Source organism: Somniosus microcephalus, unplaced genomic scaffold (assembly GCF_052327205.1).
Source record: "Somniosus microcephalus isolate GS21.2 unplaced genomic scaffold, FLI_Smic_1.0 unresolved_chr2, whole genome shotgun sequence".
Taxonomy (NCBI): Eukaryota; Metazoa; Chordata; class Chondrichthyes; order Squaliformes; family Somniosidae; genus Somniosus; species Somniosus microcephalus.
The window spans coordinates 29,972,596-29,987,029 of record NW_028225180.1 but is presented as its reverse complement, the minus strand read 5'-3'; the positions used below and the strand labels follow the sequence as shown (position 1 = coordinate 29,987,029).

Below are 14,434 nucleotides of genomic sequence, written 5' to 3'. Positions count from 1 at the left end.
CTCTGTGGTACAGGCGGAGGAAGTGGGAGACGTCAAACTGAGGCTCGTCAGCACCACAACTGGAAGGAGCGTGTAATTACAGCATGGAAGTCTATACTAGAGATAACCTTCCTGAAAGTGAGCAGAATGTAGCGAATCAATGGAGATCTACAAATTCCAATAAAGGGTAGATAATGGTAACACCTTGTCGAATCTCCGAGAAACACCTTCATGCATTTGACACAGCTTATTTTGGAGGGGCAGTGAGTATTCTGCCTGCACCCCAGCAGCAGCAGTGATGGGTTCAGACAGCATGCAGTGATGCCCCTCAAGAAATGGACTGGAGCATGTGGCATTTGGAGGGGCAAATGAAAAGGTGGCCTCCAGCACGTATCTCCAGGGCAGTCCTCAGTTTCCACATCTGTCAGTGTCTTCCAGTAGATCAGCAGTTGGAGGGTTACACCCCATGAGAGGTCACAAATTTACAAAAGTCACAAACAGAAATTGGCACCTTTGAAATGTGGAAAGTTTGCCACAAGTGGAGTTCCACCGGCGCTATCTTCAACTTAGCCAGACAGAGACCGACAAAAATGTCCTCGAGTTTCAATTTCGGGACGGTATTCACAACGTTCCAAACTCGGCAGGCGACATCAGTCGAGAGCACATACCCAGTGCCGGAGCAGTATGGCGGATACATTTCCAGAGGGTATTCCTGTTCACTCATGTACCATTTACTGGATTTGTCCCTGACGGGTCTTGATTTCTCTGTATGTGGCAGGTGTAGATGTGCCTGTGACTGGTTCGCAACAAGAGATCTCTTAAATAATCAACATTGACAAACATGTCTGAATCGGTTTTCATCACAAAGGAGGCAGACGGACAAAATCGGCTCACCCATTCCAGTCCCATCAGCACCTTGGTGTTCAGGTTGTAATAAGTGTCGCTGAGCTCTGTCTGTACGATGTTTTGTGCAGCAAACCTTCCTCTAGCAGATGCTCCTGATGCTCCCGGCTGTACCCGAGCAGGAAATAGGAAATAGGTCATGACCCTCTTGCCCTGTGTTGTCTGCTCTCTCCCCCAGGTCTGGCAAATGACGGAGCGATCTTTGAACTAGTCCTGGGCACTGGTAACGACGAAGGACCAGAAATGGGGGACTGATATCACATCTCCTATCGGGTCGCATTAAATAGGAAGTGTCATTTAATTCTGTGTAAAGACAAGGGTCAGGAATGTTGCGGCATAAATATCCAAATATACCAAGTGTCACCAAAAGGATCACAAAAAAAATAAACATTTTTTGGAAGAAATTTGAAACCACATATTGCAACAGAAAATATCTTCATGTTTTGAATCAACTGTAAAACAAAATACACACGTTGATTTTGGTGGTATCCGGGTAATGCAAGGGGAAACACTTTCCAATTTAAGATTATTTGTCTTGATTAGTAACATACGAATAGGAGAAGGCCATTCACCCCATCGAACATGTTCTGCCATTCAATTGGATCATGTTTGATCTGTATCTGATCTCCATTTACTCGCCTTGGTACTGTAAACGTTAATGCCGAATCATCATAGCAGTTCTTAACTTGTTGGGCTGGTGTTCCTCTGTCCCTGACTTTAAAACCCAATAACTGGCTTAATGTACTAAGTTGAAGTTGCCACTAACATAATAAAAGTCGAAGATCACAGGAGGGTCTGAATGGGTATTCATCTTGTTAGCAGTGATTTACAAATATGGTAAAAAGAATAATGTTTTGATGGTCGAAAAAGTGGTGATCCAAAGCTAGAAACAGAGGAAGCCCAAAGCTAGAAACAGTTGAGATCACAAGCTAGAAACAGTACAGGTCTAAATCTAGAAAGAGTGGAGGTTCAAATCTACAATCACTGGAGGTTCAAAGCTAGAAACATTGGAGATCCAAAACTAGAAAGAGGGGAGATCTAAAGCTAGAAACAATGGACGTCCAAAGAGATTTAGGTGATCCATGTATATAGATCGTTAAAATTTCATGGGCAAGTACAGAAACGAATTAAAAAGGCTAATGCAATGCTGACCATTATATGTAGAAGACGAGAATACAAGGGGGAAGATGTTATGCTACATCAATACTTAGCCCTCGTTAGACCATACCTGGAGTAATATGAGCAGTTCTGGGCACCACACCTTAGAAAGGACATATCGGCAATCGAGGAAATGTTAATGTTAATTTTAAATCAGGAATTGATAGATTATATTATATGGGGCAAATGTGAGTGTCTGGAGTTAGGTTCCAGATCAACCATGATCTCATTGAATGATGCAACAGGTTTGATGGGCCAAATGTCCTACTCTTGGTCCTATGTACCTAGTAGGAAGCCGATACCATTCTTATAATGATGATTACTGTTTCGATGAAACAATTTAGGAAATATTCTAACATGGGTTGTCACTTGGGCAGTGCGTTATCAAAGCCAATTTCGTTCCAATTAAAGGATCATAGATTCATAGAATAGTACAGCACATAAGGAGACCATTCGGCCCATTGGGTCTGTGCTGGATCTTTCGAAGAGCTATCCAGTTAGTCACATTTCTCTGCTCTTCCCCCATATCTCAGGATTTTTTTCTTCTCCAGCTATATTTTCTGTACCCTTTTGAAAGCTACTATTGAATCTGTATCCATCCCCTTTCAGGCTGAGCATTCCAAATGCTAACCACTTGTGAAAAAAGGTTTTCCCTCAAGTCGATTCTGGTTCCTTTGCCAAGCACCTTAAATCTGTGCCCTCTCGTTATCGATCATTCAGCCATTGTAAAGAGTTTCTCTTTATTTACTCTACATAAACCCTTCATGATATAAGCACATGTATCAAATATCCTCTTGTCCTTCTCTGCGCTAAGGAGAACAAACCCAGAATCTAAAGTCTATCAACTTAACTGTATATATCTCATTCCTGGAGCCGTTCTGGTAAATCTCTTCTACGCGCTCTACTAAGTCTTCACGTCCTTCCTAAAGCGTGGTTCCCATAATTGGACACAGTGCTGCAGCTGGGGCCGACTGGGGTTTTTTAAAGGTTTAATTCTTGGCTTTTGTACTCTAAGTCATAGAGTCATAGAGTCATGGAGTTATTACAGCATGGAAGGAGGACTTTCGGTGCATCGAGTCCATGCCATGTCGCTGTGTACCAATCCAGCCAGTGCCGTTCACCCGGTCTATCCCCGTAGCGCTGAAAGTTTATTTCATCTGGTGCCCATCTGATTTCCTTTTGAAATCATTGACCGTCTCTGTTTCCTCCACCCACATTGGCAGCGAGTTCCTGGTCATTACCACTCGCTGTGTAAAAATGTTCTTCCTCACATCCCCCCTGTATCTCTTATCCAAAACCTTAAATCTGTATCCCCTAGCCCTTATACCATCAGCTAATGAGAACGGCCTTTCTCTGTCTACCTTATCCAAACCCGTCATTATCTTGTCCACATCTATCAAATCCCCCCTCAACCTCGTTTTCTCCAAGGAGAACAACCCCAGCTTCTGCAACCTAACCTTCTGGCTAAAAACCCTCATCCCTGGAACCATTCTGGTCAATCTCCTCTGAACCAGCTCAAGGACCTTTGCATCCTTCCTAACTGTGGTGACCATAACTTGACGCAATAGTCTAGTTGTGGCCTAACTAGAGGTTTATAAAGGTCCAGCATAACTTCCCTGCATTTGTGCTCTAATCCTCTATTTATGAAGCCCAAGATCCCATATGCTTTGAAAACTAATCTCTCAATAATTCTTGCCACGTTCAAAGATCTGTGCTCATGAAACCCAGCTCCCTCTGTCCTTGCACACTCTTTAGAACTGCGCCATTAAGTCTATCTTGCCTCTCCCTATCCTTCTGCCAAAATGCATCATCTCATCCTTCTCTGTATTAAATTCCAGCTGCCACTTGTCTTCCCGTTATTCTAGCCTATCTATGTTCTGTAGATGTAGATTGGTATGCTCCTCACTGTTTGCCAAACCTCTAAGTTTGGTATCATTGGCAAACTTTAAAATTTGAATCTGTATTCCAATATTAAGTCGTAAAAACAGTGGCTCCAGCATTAACACTTAGGGAGGCCCACTGTCTACCATGCTCCAGTTTGAAGAACGACCATTTACAATGACTCGCTCTTTTCCGTCCTTAAGCCAGTTTCTTATGCAAGCTGACACTGACCCTCCTATTCAATGCGGCCCAATTTTGAAAAAGAGCCTTTTATGTGGTACCTTGTCAAACGTGGTCTTCAAATCCATATAGACAACGTCCACTGCATTCCCTTCATCAACATTCTTTGTTATTTCATCAAAAATTTCAATTAGATTAATCAAACATGATCGGACTTTTATAAATCCGTGCTGGCTCTTCTTAGTTAACTTTAACCTCTACAAGTGCCTGTTAACCTTTTCCCTGATTATAGTTTCTAAAACCTGACCCACCACTGATGTTAAACTGACTGGCCTGCAGTTACGTGGATTGTCCTTGCACCCTTTCTTGAACAAGTGTGTCATGCTTGCCACGTTCCAGTCCTTTGGCACCTCACCCGTATCTAAGGAAGATTGGAAGATTATGGCAAGCCCTTCCACTATCTCAAACCCTACTTGTCTTAGCAATCTGGGATGCCAGCCATCCGGACCAGGCGACTTACCCACTCGAACGGCCATTCTACTCTCATATTCTCTCTTTGCCAATCTTACTTTCATCTTCACTTCCCCTCTCAACTTATTGTATTTAGTCAGGTTCTCCCTTGAAGAATTCACCTGACATGCATCATACACCCTCTTTTTTGTTTCATCTTCTCTATCTCTCTCGTAAACCAAGGAGCCCTTGCTTTGGTTCCCTTATGCTTCATTCTTGTTGGAATGTACCTTACTTTCAAAGAGATAGATTTGCTAGCACAGGGCGACTTTCCCTCGCAACTGTGTCCACTCTGGCTCTATGAGTGCGGTTTCAACAGAGTGCTGCGAGTTGGGTGAGTCAGGGAGTTGCTAAAATCAAACTTCTGTTCGTTTCACATTTACTGTTACTGTCTACTGTATAATATCTAAATTTCCCAGCTTTAAGCACGGTTATAAAGGGATATACTAGGCCTAGAATTCAGAGCAACTGAAGGCAGTTAATTAGGGAAACTAGATAAAATTAGTTCTCCTGCAGCTGTGCCCAGCAAGGCTCCCTTGTTTCAGGGCCTATAAAGCAGGCTTTGAAGTGCAATTTTGAACTGAGTGCGGTTTCAACAGAGTGCTGCGAGTTAGTTGAGATGGAGTTAGGTGAGGAGTGGAAGGAGGAGTTCGCTTGCTTCGCCATTATTTTTCATAGCTTTTCACCCTGTAGGAAGAGGCCGGTGTCGGGAGCAGCAGGAGAGTGCTGGTATTTAAGCTCACTTTTGCGGGCTTTTCTCAAAGGCAGGTCAATCTCACAGACTGGCAGTGGCGTTCCAGAGCCACACCACGATTCAAAACTTGATGCATGCAAGAGGAAGCAGCTGATTGTGTGAGTATGGCCAGGTGAGTATTTATACTACTCTGTAGTTTGACTGTTAAGTTTAATAGCTTATAAAGTTTAAACGGTTTTATTTATTGTGGTTAAAGTTTCTGAAGTCTATGTTGTGTATTGGGGAGTGCTAGTAACCAAGGGCCCTTAAATATATCATTTATTTGTAGTATAATTGGTGGTATTGATTTGATTTAATTTAATTTAATTAATTGAAGGCTAATTCATGGCAGCACAGCTCGGCCCAGTGGCATGCTCCTCCTGCACTGTGGGAAATCAGGGACACTTCCTGTGTCCCTGACGACCATGTGTGCGGGAAGTGTATCCAGCTGCAGCTACCAGCAGACCACATTGCGGCACTGGAGCTGCGAATGGATACATACTGGAGCATTCGCGATGCTGAGGACGTCGTGGATATCACATTTAATCAGTTGTTCACACCGCAGGTAAAGGCTGCACAGGCAGGAAGGGAATGGGTGACTGGCAGGCAGTGTAGTAGGCGCGGGCAGGTAGCGCAGGGGTCCCCTGTGGCCATCCCCCTCACAAACAGATATACCCGTTCAGATATTGTTGAGGGAGATGTCTTATCGGGGGAAGGCAGCAGCAGCCAAATTCCTGGCACCGTGGGTGGTTCTGCTGCACAGGACGGGAGGAAAAATAAAGGGACAGCTACAGTGATAGGGGATTCTATTGTAATGGCAATAGATAGGCTTTTCTGCGGCCGCAAATGAGACTCCAGGATGGTATGTTGCCACCCTGGTGCAAGGGTCAAGGATGTCTCAGAGCAGCTTCAGGGCATTCTGGAGGGGCAGGGTGAACAGCCAGTTGTCGTGGTGCATATAGATGCCAGCGATATAGGTAAAACCTGACATGTGGTCCTAAAAGCTGAATATAGCGAGTTAGGAGGAAAATTTAAAAAATAGGCCCTCAGGTAGTAATCTCTGGATTCCTACCAGTGCCATATGCCAGTCAGAGTAGAAATAGAAGGATATTTCAGGTGAATAGGTGGGTAGAGGAATGGTGCAAAGGGGAGGGATTCAAATTCCTGGGATAAAGGAACCGGTTCTGGGGGACGTGGGACCAGTACAAACTGGACGGTTTACACCTGGGCAGGACTGGGACCAATGTCCTAGGAGTGTTTGCTAGTACTGTTGGGAAGGGTTTAAACTAAAATGGCAGGGGTTTGGGAACATGTGCAGGGAGATAGAGGAAAGGGAAGCGAGGATAGAAGCAACAGACAGGAAGGACAAACGCAAAGTGGCAGGCAGAGAAATTAAGGGTGTAAATCAAACAGGGCCACAGTGAATAATAATTCTAAAAGGACTGAGAGGGTTAAGAAATAAAGCGAGGAGCATTCATAATGAGGTGGATGTATTAGCTGCACAAATAGATGTAAACGGATGTGATATAGTTGAGATTACGGAGACATGTCTCCAGTGTGACCAAGGCTGTGAATTCAACATCCAGGGATATTTAATATTCAGGAAAGATAGGCTAAAAGGAAAAGGAGGTGGTGTAGCATTGCTGGTTAAAGAGGAGATTAACACAATAGTAAGGATGGATATAAGCTCTGATGATGTGGAATCTCTATGGGTCGAGCTGAGAAATACCAAGGGGCAGAAAATGTTAGTGTGAGCTGTATACAGATGCCCAAACAGTAAAGCTAAGGTTGGGGATGGCAAATTAAAGATGCATGCATTAAGGGCACAGCAGTTATCATGGGTGACATTAATTTACATATAGATTGGGCTAACCAAATTTGTAACAATTCTGTGGAGGCAGAATTCATAGAGTGTATACGGGATGGTTTCCTCGACCAATATGTCGAGAAACCAACTGGAGAACAGGCCATCTTAGACTGAGTATTATGCAATGAGAAATGATTAATTAACAATCTTATTGTGCGAGGCCCCTTGGGGTGGAGCGATCATAATATGATAGAATTCTTCATTAAAATGGAAAGTGAAGTAGTTGACTCAGAGACCAGGTTCTTGAATTTAAATAAAGGAAACTACGATGGTATGAGGCACGAGTTGGCTAGGATTGATTGGGGAACGTTACTTAAAGGGCTGACGGTGTATAGGCAATGACAAACATTTAAAGTTCGCATGGATGAACTACATAATTTGTTCATCCCTGTTTGGCATAAAAATAAAACACAAACGTGAATCAACCGTGGCTAACAAAGGAAATTAGGAATAGCATAAGATCCAAGGAGAGGATAAATAAATTGGCCAGAAAATGCAACAAACCTGAGGATTGGGAGCAGTTTAGGATTTGGCAAAGGAGGACAAAGGGATTAATTAAGAGGGGGAAATAGAATATGAGAGTAAGCATTCAGGGCACATAAAAACTGACTGTAAAAGCTTCTATAGATATGTGAAGAGAAAACGATTGGTGAAGTCAAGCTTAGGTCCATTGCAGTCAGAATCAGGGGAATTTATAATGGGGAACAAAGAAATGCCAGACCAATTAAATACATAAGAAGGTTCTATCTTCACAAAGGGGGACACAAATAACCTGCCAGAAATGTCGGGGAACATAGGGTCTAATGAGTGGGAGGAACTGAATGAAATCAGTATTTGTAGGGAAATGGCGTTAGGGAAATTGGCGGAAGTGAAGGCCGATACTTCCACAGGGCCTGATCATTTACATCCGAGGGTACTTAAGGAAGTGGCCATAGAAATAGTAGATGCATTGCTGGTCATCTTGCAAAATTCTATAGACTCTGAAACTGTTCCCATGGATTGGAGGGTAGCAAATGTAACCCGACTTTTCAAAAAAGGTGATAGAGAGAAAACGGGAAGTTATAGACCAGTAAGCCTGACATCGGTAGTGGGGAAAATGCTAGAGTCCATTATAAAGGATGTTATAGCAGAGCACTTGGAAAACAGTGTCAGGATCACACAACGTCAGCATAGATTTACAAAAGATAAATTGTGCTTGACTAATCTACTGGAATTTTTTGAGGATGTAAATGGTAGAATAGATAAGGGAGAACTAGTGGATGTGGTATATTTTGATTTAAGAATGCTTTCGATAAGGTCCCGCATACGAGATTAGCGTGTAAAGTTAAAGAAGATGGGATTGGGGGTAGGGTACTGACTTGGATAGAGAACTGGTTGGCAGACAGGAAGCAAAGACTTGGAATAAATGGGTCTTTCTCCGAGTGGCAGGCAGTGACTAGTGGGGTACCGCAAGTATCGGTGCTAGGCCCCCAGCTATCACAATATATATTAATGAATTAGACAAGGGAATTGGATGTCGTATCTCCACGTTTGCCGACGACACAAAGCTGGGTGGGCGTGTGTGCTGTGAGGAGAATGCTGACAAACTCCTGTATGATTTGGATAGGTTGGGTGATTGGGCAGATGCATGGCAGATGCAGTATAACGTGGAAAAATGCGAGGTTATCCACTTTGGTGGCAAAAAACAGGAAGAGAGATTATTATCTGAACGGCAATAGATTGTGAGAAGGGGAAGTGCATCGAGACCTGGGTGCCCTTTTGCACTAGTCGCTGAAGGTAAGCATACAGGTGCAGCAGGCTTTTAAGAAGGCAAATAGTATGTTGGCCTTCATAGCAAGAAGATTTGAGTACAGCAGCAAGGATGTCTTGCTACAGTTGTACAGTGCGTTACTGAGACCACACCTTGAGTATTTGTGCAGTTTTGGTCGCCTTATCTGAGGAAGGTTGTCCTTGCCATGGAGGGAGTGCAGCGAAGATTCACCAGACTGATACATGGGATGGCAGGAATGACGTATGAAAAGAGATTGGATCGATTGGGCTTTTATTCACTGGAGTTCAGAAGAATGAGAGGGGATCTCATGGAAACTTAGAAAATTCTATCGGGACTAGACTGACTAGATGCAGGAAGGATGTTCCCGATGGTCGGTGAGTCCCAAACCAGGGGTCCCAGTCTAAAGATAAGGGGTAAGCCATTTAGGACAGAGCCAAGGAGGAATTTTTTGACCCAGAGAGTGGTGAACCTGTGGAATTCTCTACCACAGAAGGCAGTTGAGGCCAATTCATTAAATATAGTCAAGAAGGAGTTAGAATTTCTTAAGGCTGAAGGGATCAAGGGATATGGGGAGAAAGCAGTGACAGGGTCCTGAGTTTGGATGATTAACCATGATCTCATCAAATGGTGGAGCAGGCTCGAGGGGCCAAATGGTCTACTCCTGCTCCTATCTTCTATATTTCTATGTTTCTATTCGGAACACAGGAATGTACGAACAGTAGGTGGCCATTGTGCTGCTCGGGTCTGTACCGCCATTGAATGAAATCATGGCTGATCTGCGACCCAACTCCACATACCTGCCTTTGGCCCATATCCCTTTATACCATTGGTTAAGAAAAAAGCTATCAATCTCCGATTTAAAATGAACAATTGATGTAGCATCAATTGCCATTTGCAGAAGAAAGTTCCAAACTTGTACCACCCTTTGTGTGTAGAAGTGTTTCTAATTTCACCCCTGAAAGTTCTGGCCCTAATTGTTTGACTATGCCAACACTAGTCCCAGAATCCCCAACCAGTGGAAGTACTTTCTCTCTATCTACCCTATCTGGTCCCCTTAATATATTGAACACTTCGATGAGATGAACTCTTAACCATCTACCTTCTAGGGATTATAACCGCAATTTGTGTAATCTCGCCTTGTAACTTAAATATTGAAGTCCGGGTATAATTCTGGTAAACCTACTCTGCACTCCCTCCAAGGCCAATATATATTTCCTAAGGTTTGGTGCCCAGAACAGCTCACAGTTCTCCGGGTGTAGTCTAACCAGGGTTTTGTATAGCAGCAGCATAACTTCACCACCTTCTATTTTGATCATCTGGATATAAAGATTAGCTTTCCGTTAGCCTTTCTGATTAATTTCTGTACATGTTCATGATATTTTAATGATCCATGTACCAGGACCCCCAAGTCTCTTTGACCTCCACTGCTTTTAGCTTTCACCATTTGGAAAGTACCCTGTCTATCATTTTTAGTTCCAAAGTGGATGACCTCACATTTGCCTACATTGAAATATATTTGCCAAAATGTTGCCCATTCACTTCATCTATCGATATCCCTTTGTCATTTTACTGTTTTCATCTACACTGCCTACATTAGCAACTATCTTTGTGTCAATTGAAAATATGGACATATGACTTTCTATGCCATCATCTAAATCGTTAATAATTTCTGTGAATAGTTGAGGGCCCAAAACAGATCCCTGCGGGACACCACTTGTCACATCCTGCAAATCTGAATACCTAGTGTAGTGTATGTGCCTTTAAGAGCCCCCTGTGTACTGTAATGCCGGTAATGGCCACTCGGGCTATATAAGCCTGTATATTGTGTTGTATCAGTTAGTTCACCTCCAGACTTTGTTCAGTAAACACCTGTGAAACCAACTCCTGCCTTCAGTGTCTCTATTAACACACGGATACAACAGTGGCGACGAATTGGAAACGGACTTACCTGCAATTCAGCAGCATCTCAAGGACATCGATTCCTCAGAAGTCCAAAGTCGAAGAAAAGCAAGAAAAAAAAAAAAACTGTGGTTTCACCAGCTAGCCGAGCTGATGGCAGGTACTGCAATAATCCTTCCTGGGCAGCGGGCTGGGTCTCCATCAGCTGGCTCTGCAGCGAGGCCAAGCAGCGAAGGCGGAGGCAAACACAAACAGAGGGGGGGAGCACTCGGGAGATGGCCGGCGCTGCAAAGCAGGTCGGAGTTCGGACCTAGCAGAGGGGGAGAAAAGTCCCAGAGTGTCCGGCGGGAACGAGTCTCCACCTGTAAATAAAAAAAACGCGGAAAACAGCGTTGTCAGCAGCAGCAGCGGCGGGAAAGCGCGGGAAGCGCCATTTTTTTTCCAGGACACCTAAGGCTGGCAATATTGATGCTTTCAATAATGATATAGAGCATTGGATCACATATGTGAAAAGAGTGGAGGTATATTGCAGAGCAAATGGAATAGAAAATGATGAAAAGGCGTCAGTACTCCTAAATCAAATGGGCGCAAAAACATACGGGCTGTTATGAAACTTAATCACTCCAGCCAAACCAAAGGACAAGAATTTTAAGGACATTGTTGATACCCTACAGGAGCACTTAAACCCAACACCGTTGCTGATAGTGGAACGATTCAAATTCTTCAAGAGGAATCAGCACAAGAATGAAAGTAACGCTGATTACCTCACCGAATTAAGAAAGCTATCAAAGCACTGCCAATTCGGGGCAGGACTGGCAGATTCCCTTCGAGACAAATTCGTCTGCGGTCTCCTAAGTGAAGGAACACAGAAGAGGCTGCTTTCTGAGAAAGATTTGACACTGGACAAGGCTTTCAGTATGGCTGTATCATACGAAGCAGCCGCAAGAGGAGCTGCAGAGATACAGCAAAAGACACAGGACTGCGGCACCCATGAAATGACACAGGGTTTCGAGAGATGTTATCGCTGTGGCAGATCCACCCATGACCAGAGGGACTGCTGGTTCAAGGACAAATCTTGCAGGCAATGCGGAAAGATTGGACACATTGCACGTGTATGCCGATCTGGACAAAAAAAATCCACGGACAGGAAAAAAATCAATAAGGGAAAGTACGGAAAGGTACAAATGATGACGGACAGTAGCACTGAAGACCAGAAGAGTGATAGCGACTCTGGAAACAAGAGACTAAGCTGTCTCAAATTACATAATGTAATTGCCAAAGAAGATTACCAGACCATTTGGGTTACCCTCAGGATAGCAGGGTCCCCAGTTAAAATGGAGCTAGCTACAGGATCAGCTCTGACCGTCATAAGTCGACGGGATTATGAGCGGCTATTTCCACATATACCTTGAAAAGACACATCCATTATCTTGAAAACATATACGGGGCAGAAAGTACACCCCAAAGGAAAAATAAGTGTGCCTGTTGCATACAACGGCAAGGAAATACAGAAGTTGTATTTATACATTCTACAAGATGGTGGTCCACCGCTGTTGGGATGTGAATGGATCAGGAAGATACGTTTAGACTGGCACTCCATTCAGGCACTGACGGTGCCAAGTAAGAAAAAAAATGATGATGACGTCATACCTGAACGATTAAAAGACATCTTGGCCAACGCCAAGGAAGTGTTTCAAGAGAAACTAGGAACCTTGAAAGGCATCACCGCCTCAATAAAAGTGGAAGATGCGGCAATCCCCAAGTTTTTTAAGGCAAGGCCGGTGCCATACACAATTCGTCCAGCAGTCTAGGCAGAGCTGGAGAATTTGGTAAAGGCAGGCGTATTATCCAAGATAGATTGGAGCGAGTGGGCAACACCCATCGTCCCGGTCATTAAGAAAACGTTGAATAATGATAAATCTGAAGAACAGAGAAAAATTCGCATCTGTGGAGACTTCAAGGTGACTGTAAACCCGGTCCTTCACATGGTACAGTATCCTCTTCCGAGGATAGAAGATATTTTCGCCTCACTATCCGGAGGGAAACGTTTCACCAAAATTGACTTGGCACAGGCATATCTACAGATGGAGGTTGAAGAGGCCTCTAAAAAGTATCTCACGATAAATACACACAGAGGCCTGTACCAGTACAATCGACTGGTTTTCGGAGTAGCATCAGCTCCAGCTATATCTGGCAAAGAGCTATGGAGCAAGTCCTCCAAGGGATTCCGGGGACTCAATGCTACCTAGACGACATCGTTGTAACAGGAGAAAACGACAATGAACACCTTGCCAATTTGGAGCACGTGCTCACTAGGCTGAGAGAATGGGGCCTACGAGCAAATCGCCCCAAGTGCGAATTTTTCCAGAAACAAATATCATATTGTGGCCACATAATTAACAAGGAAGGGTTGCATAAGTCACCTGAAAAAATTGAAGCGGTCATAAAAGCCCCAGCACCTGAAAATGTCTCACAATTCAGGTCGTTCCTGGGATTGATAAATTACTATCATAAATTTTTACCGAACTTATCAACTCTTCTGCACCCGCTTAATGAACTGCTACAAACAGGAGTAATTTGGAAATGGAGCGAAGCCTGTAAACGTGCCTTCCATAAATGCAAAGATTTAATCATTTCCAAGGAAGTTTAGGCTCATTACAAACCATCACTGCCCATCAGACTGGTGTGCGATACATCCCCTTATGGCGTAGGAGCGGTATTATCGCATATATTCCCTGATGGCTCGGAGCAGGTGATAGCTTTTGCATCACGCTCATGGAACTCAGCTGAGCGTAGCTATGCCCAGATCGACAGGGAAGCACTCAGCCTGGTATGGGGAGTGATGAAATTCAACCATTACCTACACGGACAAAAATTTACCTTGTTGACTGACCATCAACCCCTCATCTCCATATTCAACCCTAAAAAGGGTGTTCCCATTATGACAACGCAAAGGCTACAGAGGTGGTCCCTTTTTCTAGGGGCACATCAATATGACATAGAATACAAAGGATCAAAACAGCATGGGAATGCTGATGGTTTATCGTGCCTACCATTGCCAATGGTAGAAGAGGCACCTACAGTAGGCCCAGTGGAGATGTTCCACTCTACCATAGTGGAATGTCTACCAGTAAAAAATTCTGCCATTGAAAAGGATACGAGAAATGACCCGACTCTCTCACGAGTCTACGATTTAACAGTGAAGGGATGGCCAGCACATGGCGAACCACTGTTGCCAGCATTCTCACAAAGATGAGAACAGCTGTCAGTGTGCCGAGGAACCTTGATGTGTGGATCCAGAGTGGTGATTCCACCCAAACTCCAGGATAAATTGCTAAAGGACCTTCACGAGGGGCATCTGGGTGGAGTAAAAATGAAGAATCTAGTCAGGGCGTTTGTATGGTGGCCAGGTATCGATGGAGACATCGAAGAAATGACCAAGAGCTGCCTAGGATGCCAGAAGGTCCAAAACGCTCCACCACAAGCCCCTCTACATCCATGGGAGTGGCCCTCATCTCCATGGCAAAGGGTACACATCGACTTTGCTGGTCCA

At 44.0% G+C, this 14,434-nt stretch overlaps 1 pseudogene; it reads right to left on the bottom strand.

The window, feature by feature from the left end:
• Positions 1 to 436: 436 nt before the first annotated feature.
• Positions 437 to 1,162, bottom strand: LOC147092400 (beta-1,3-galactosyltransferase 5-like; annotated as a pseudogene).
• Between the last annotated feature and the right edge of the window lie 13,272 nt (positions 1,163 to 14,434).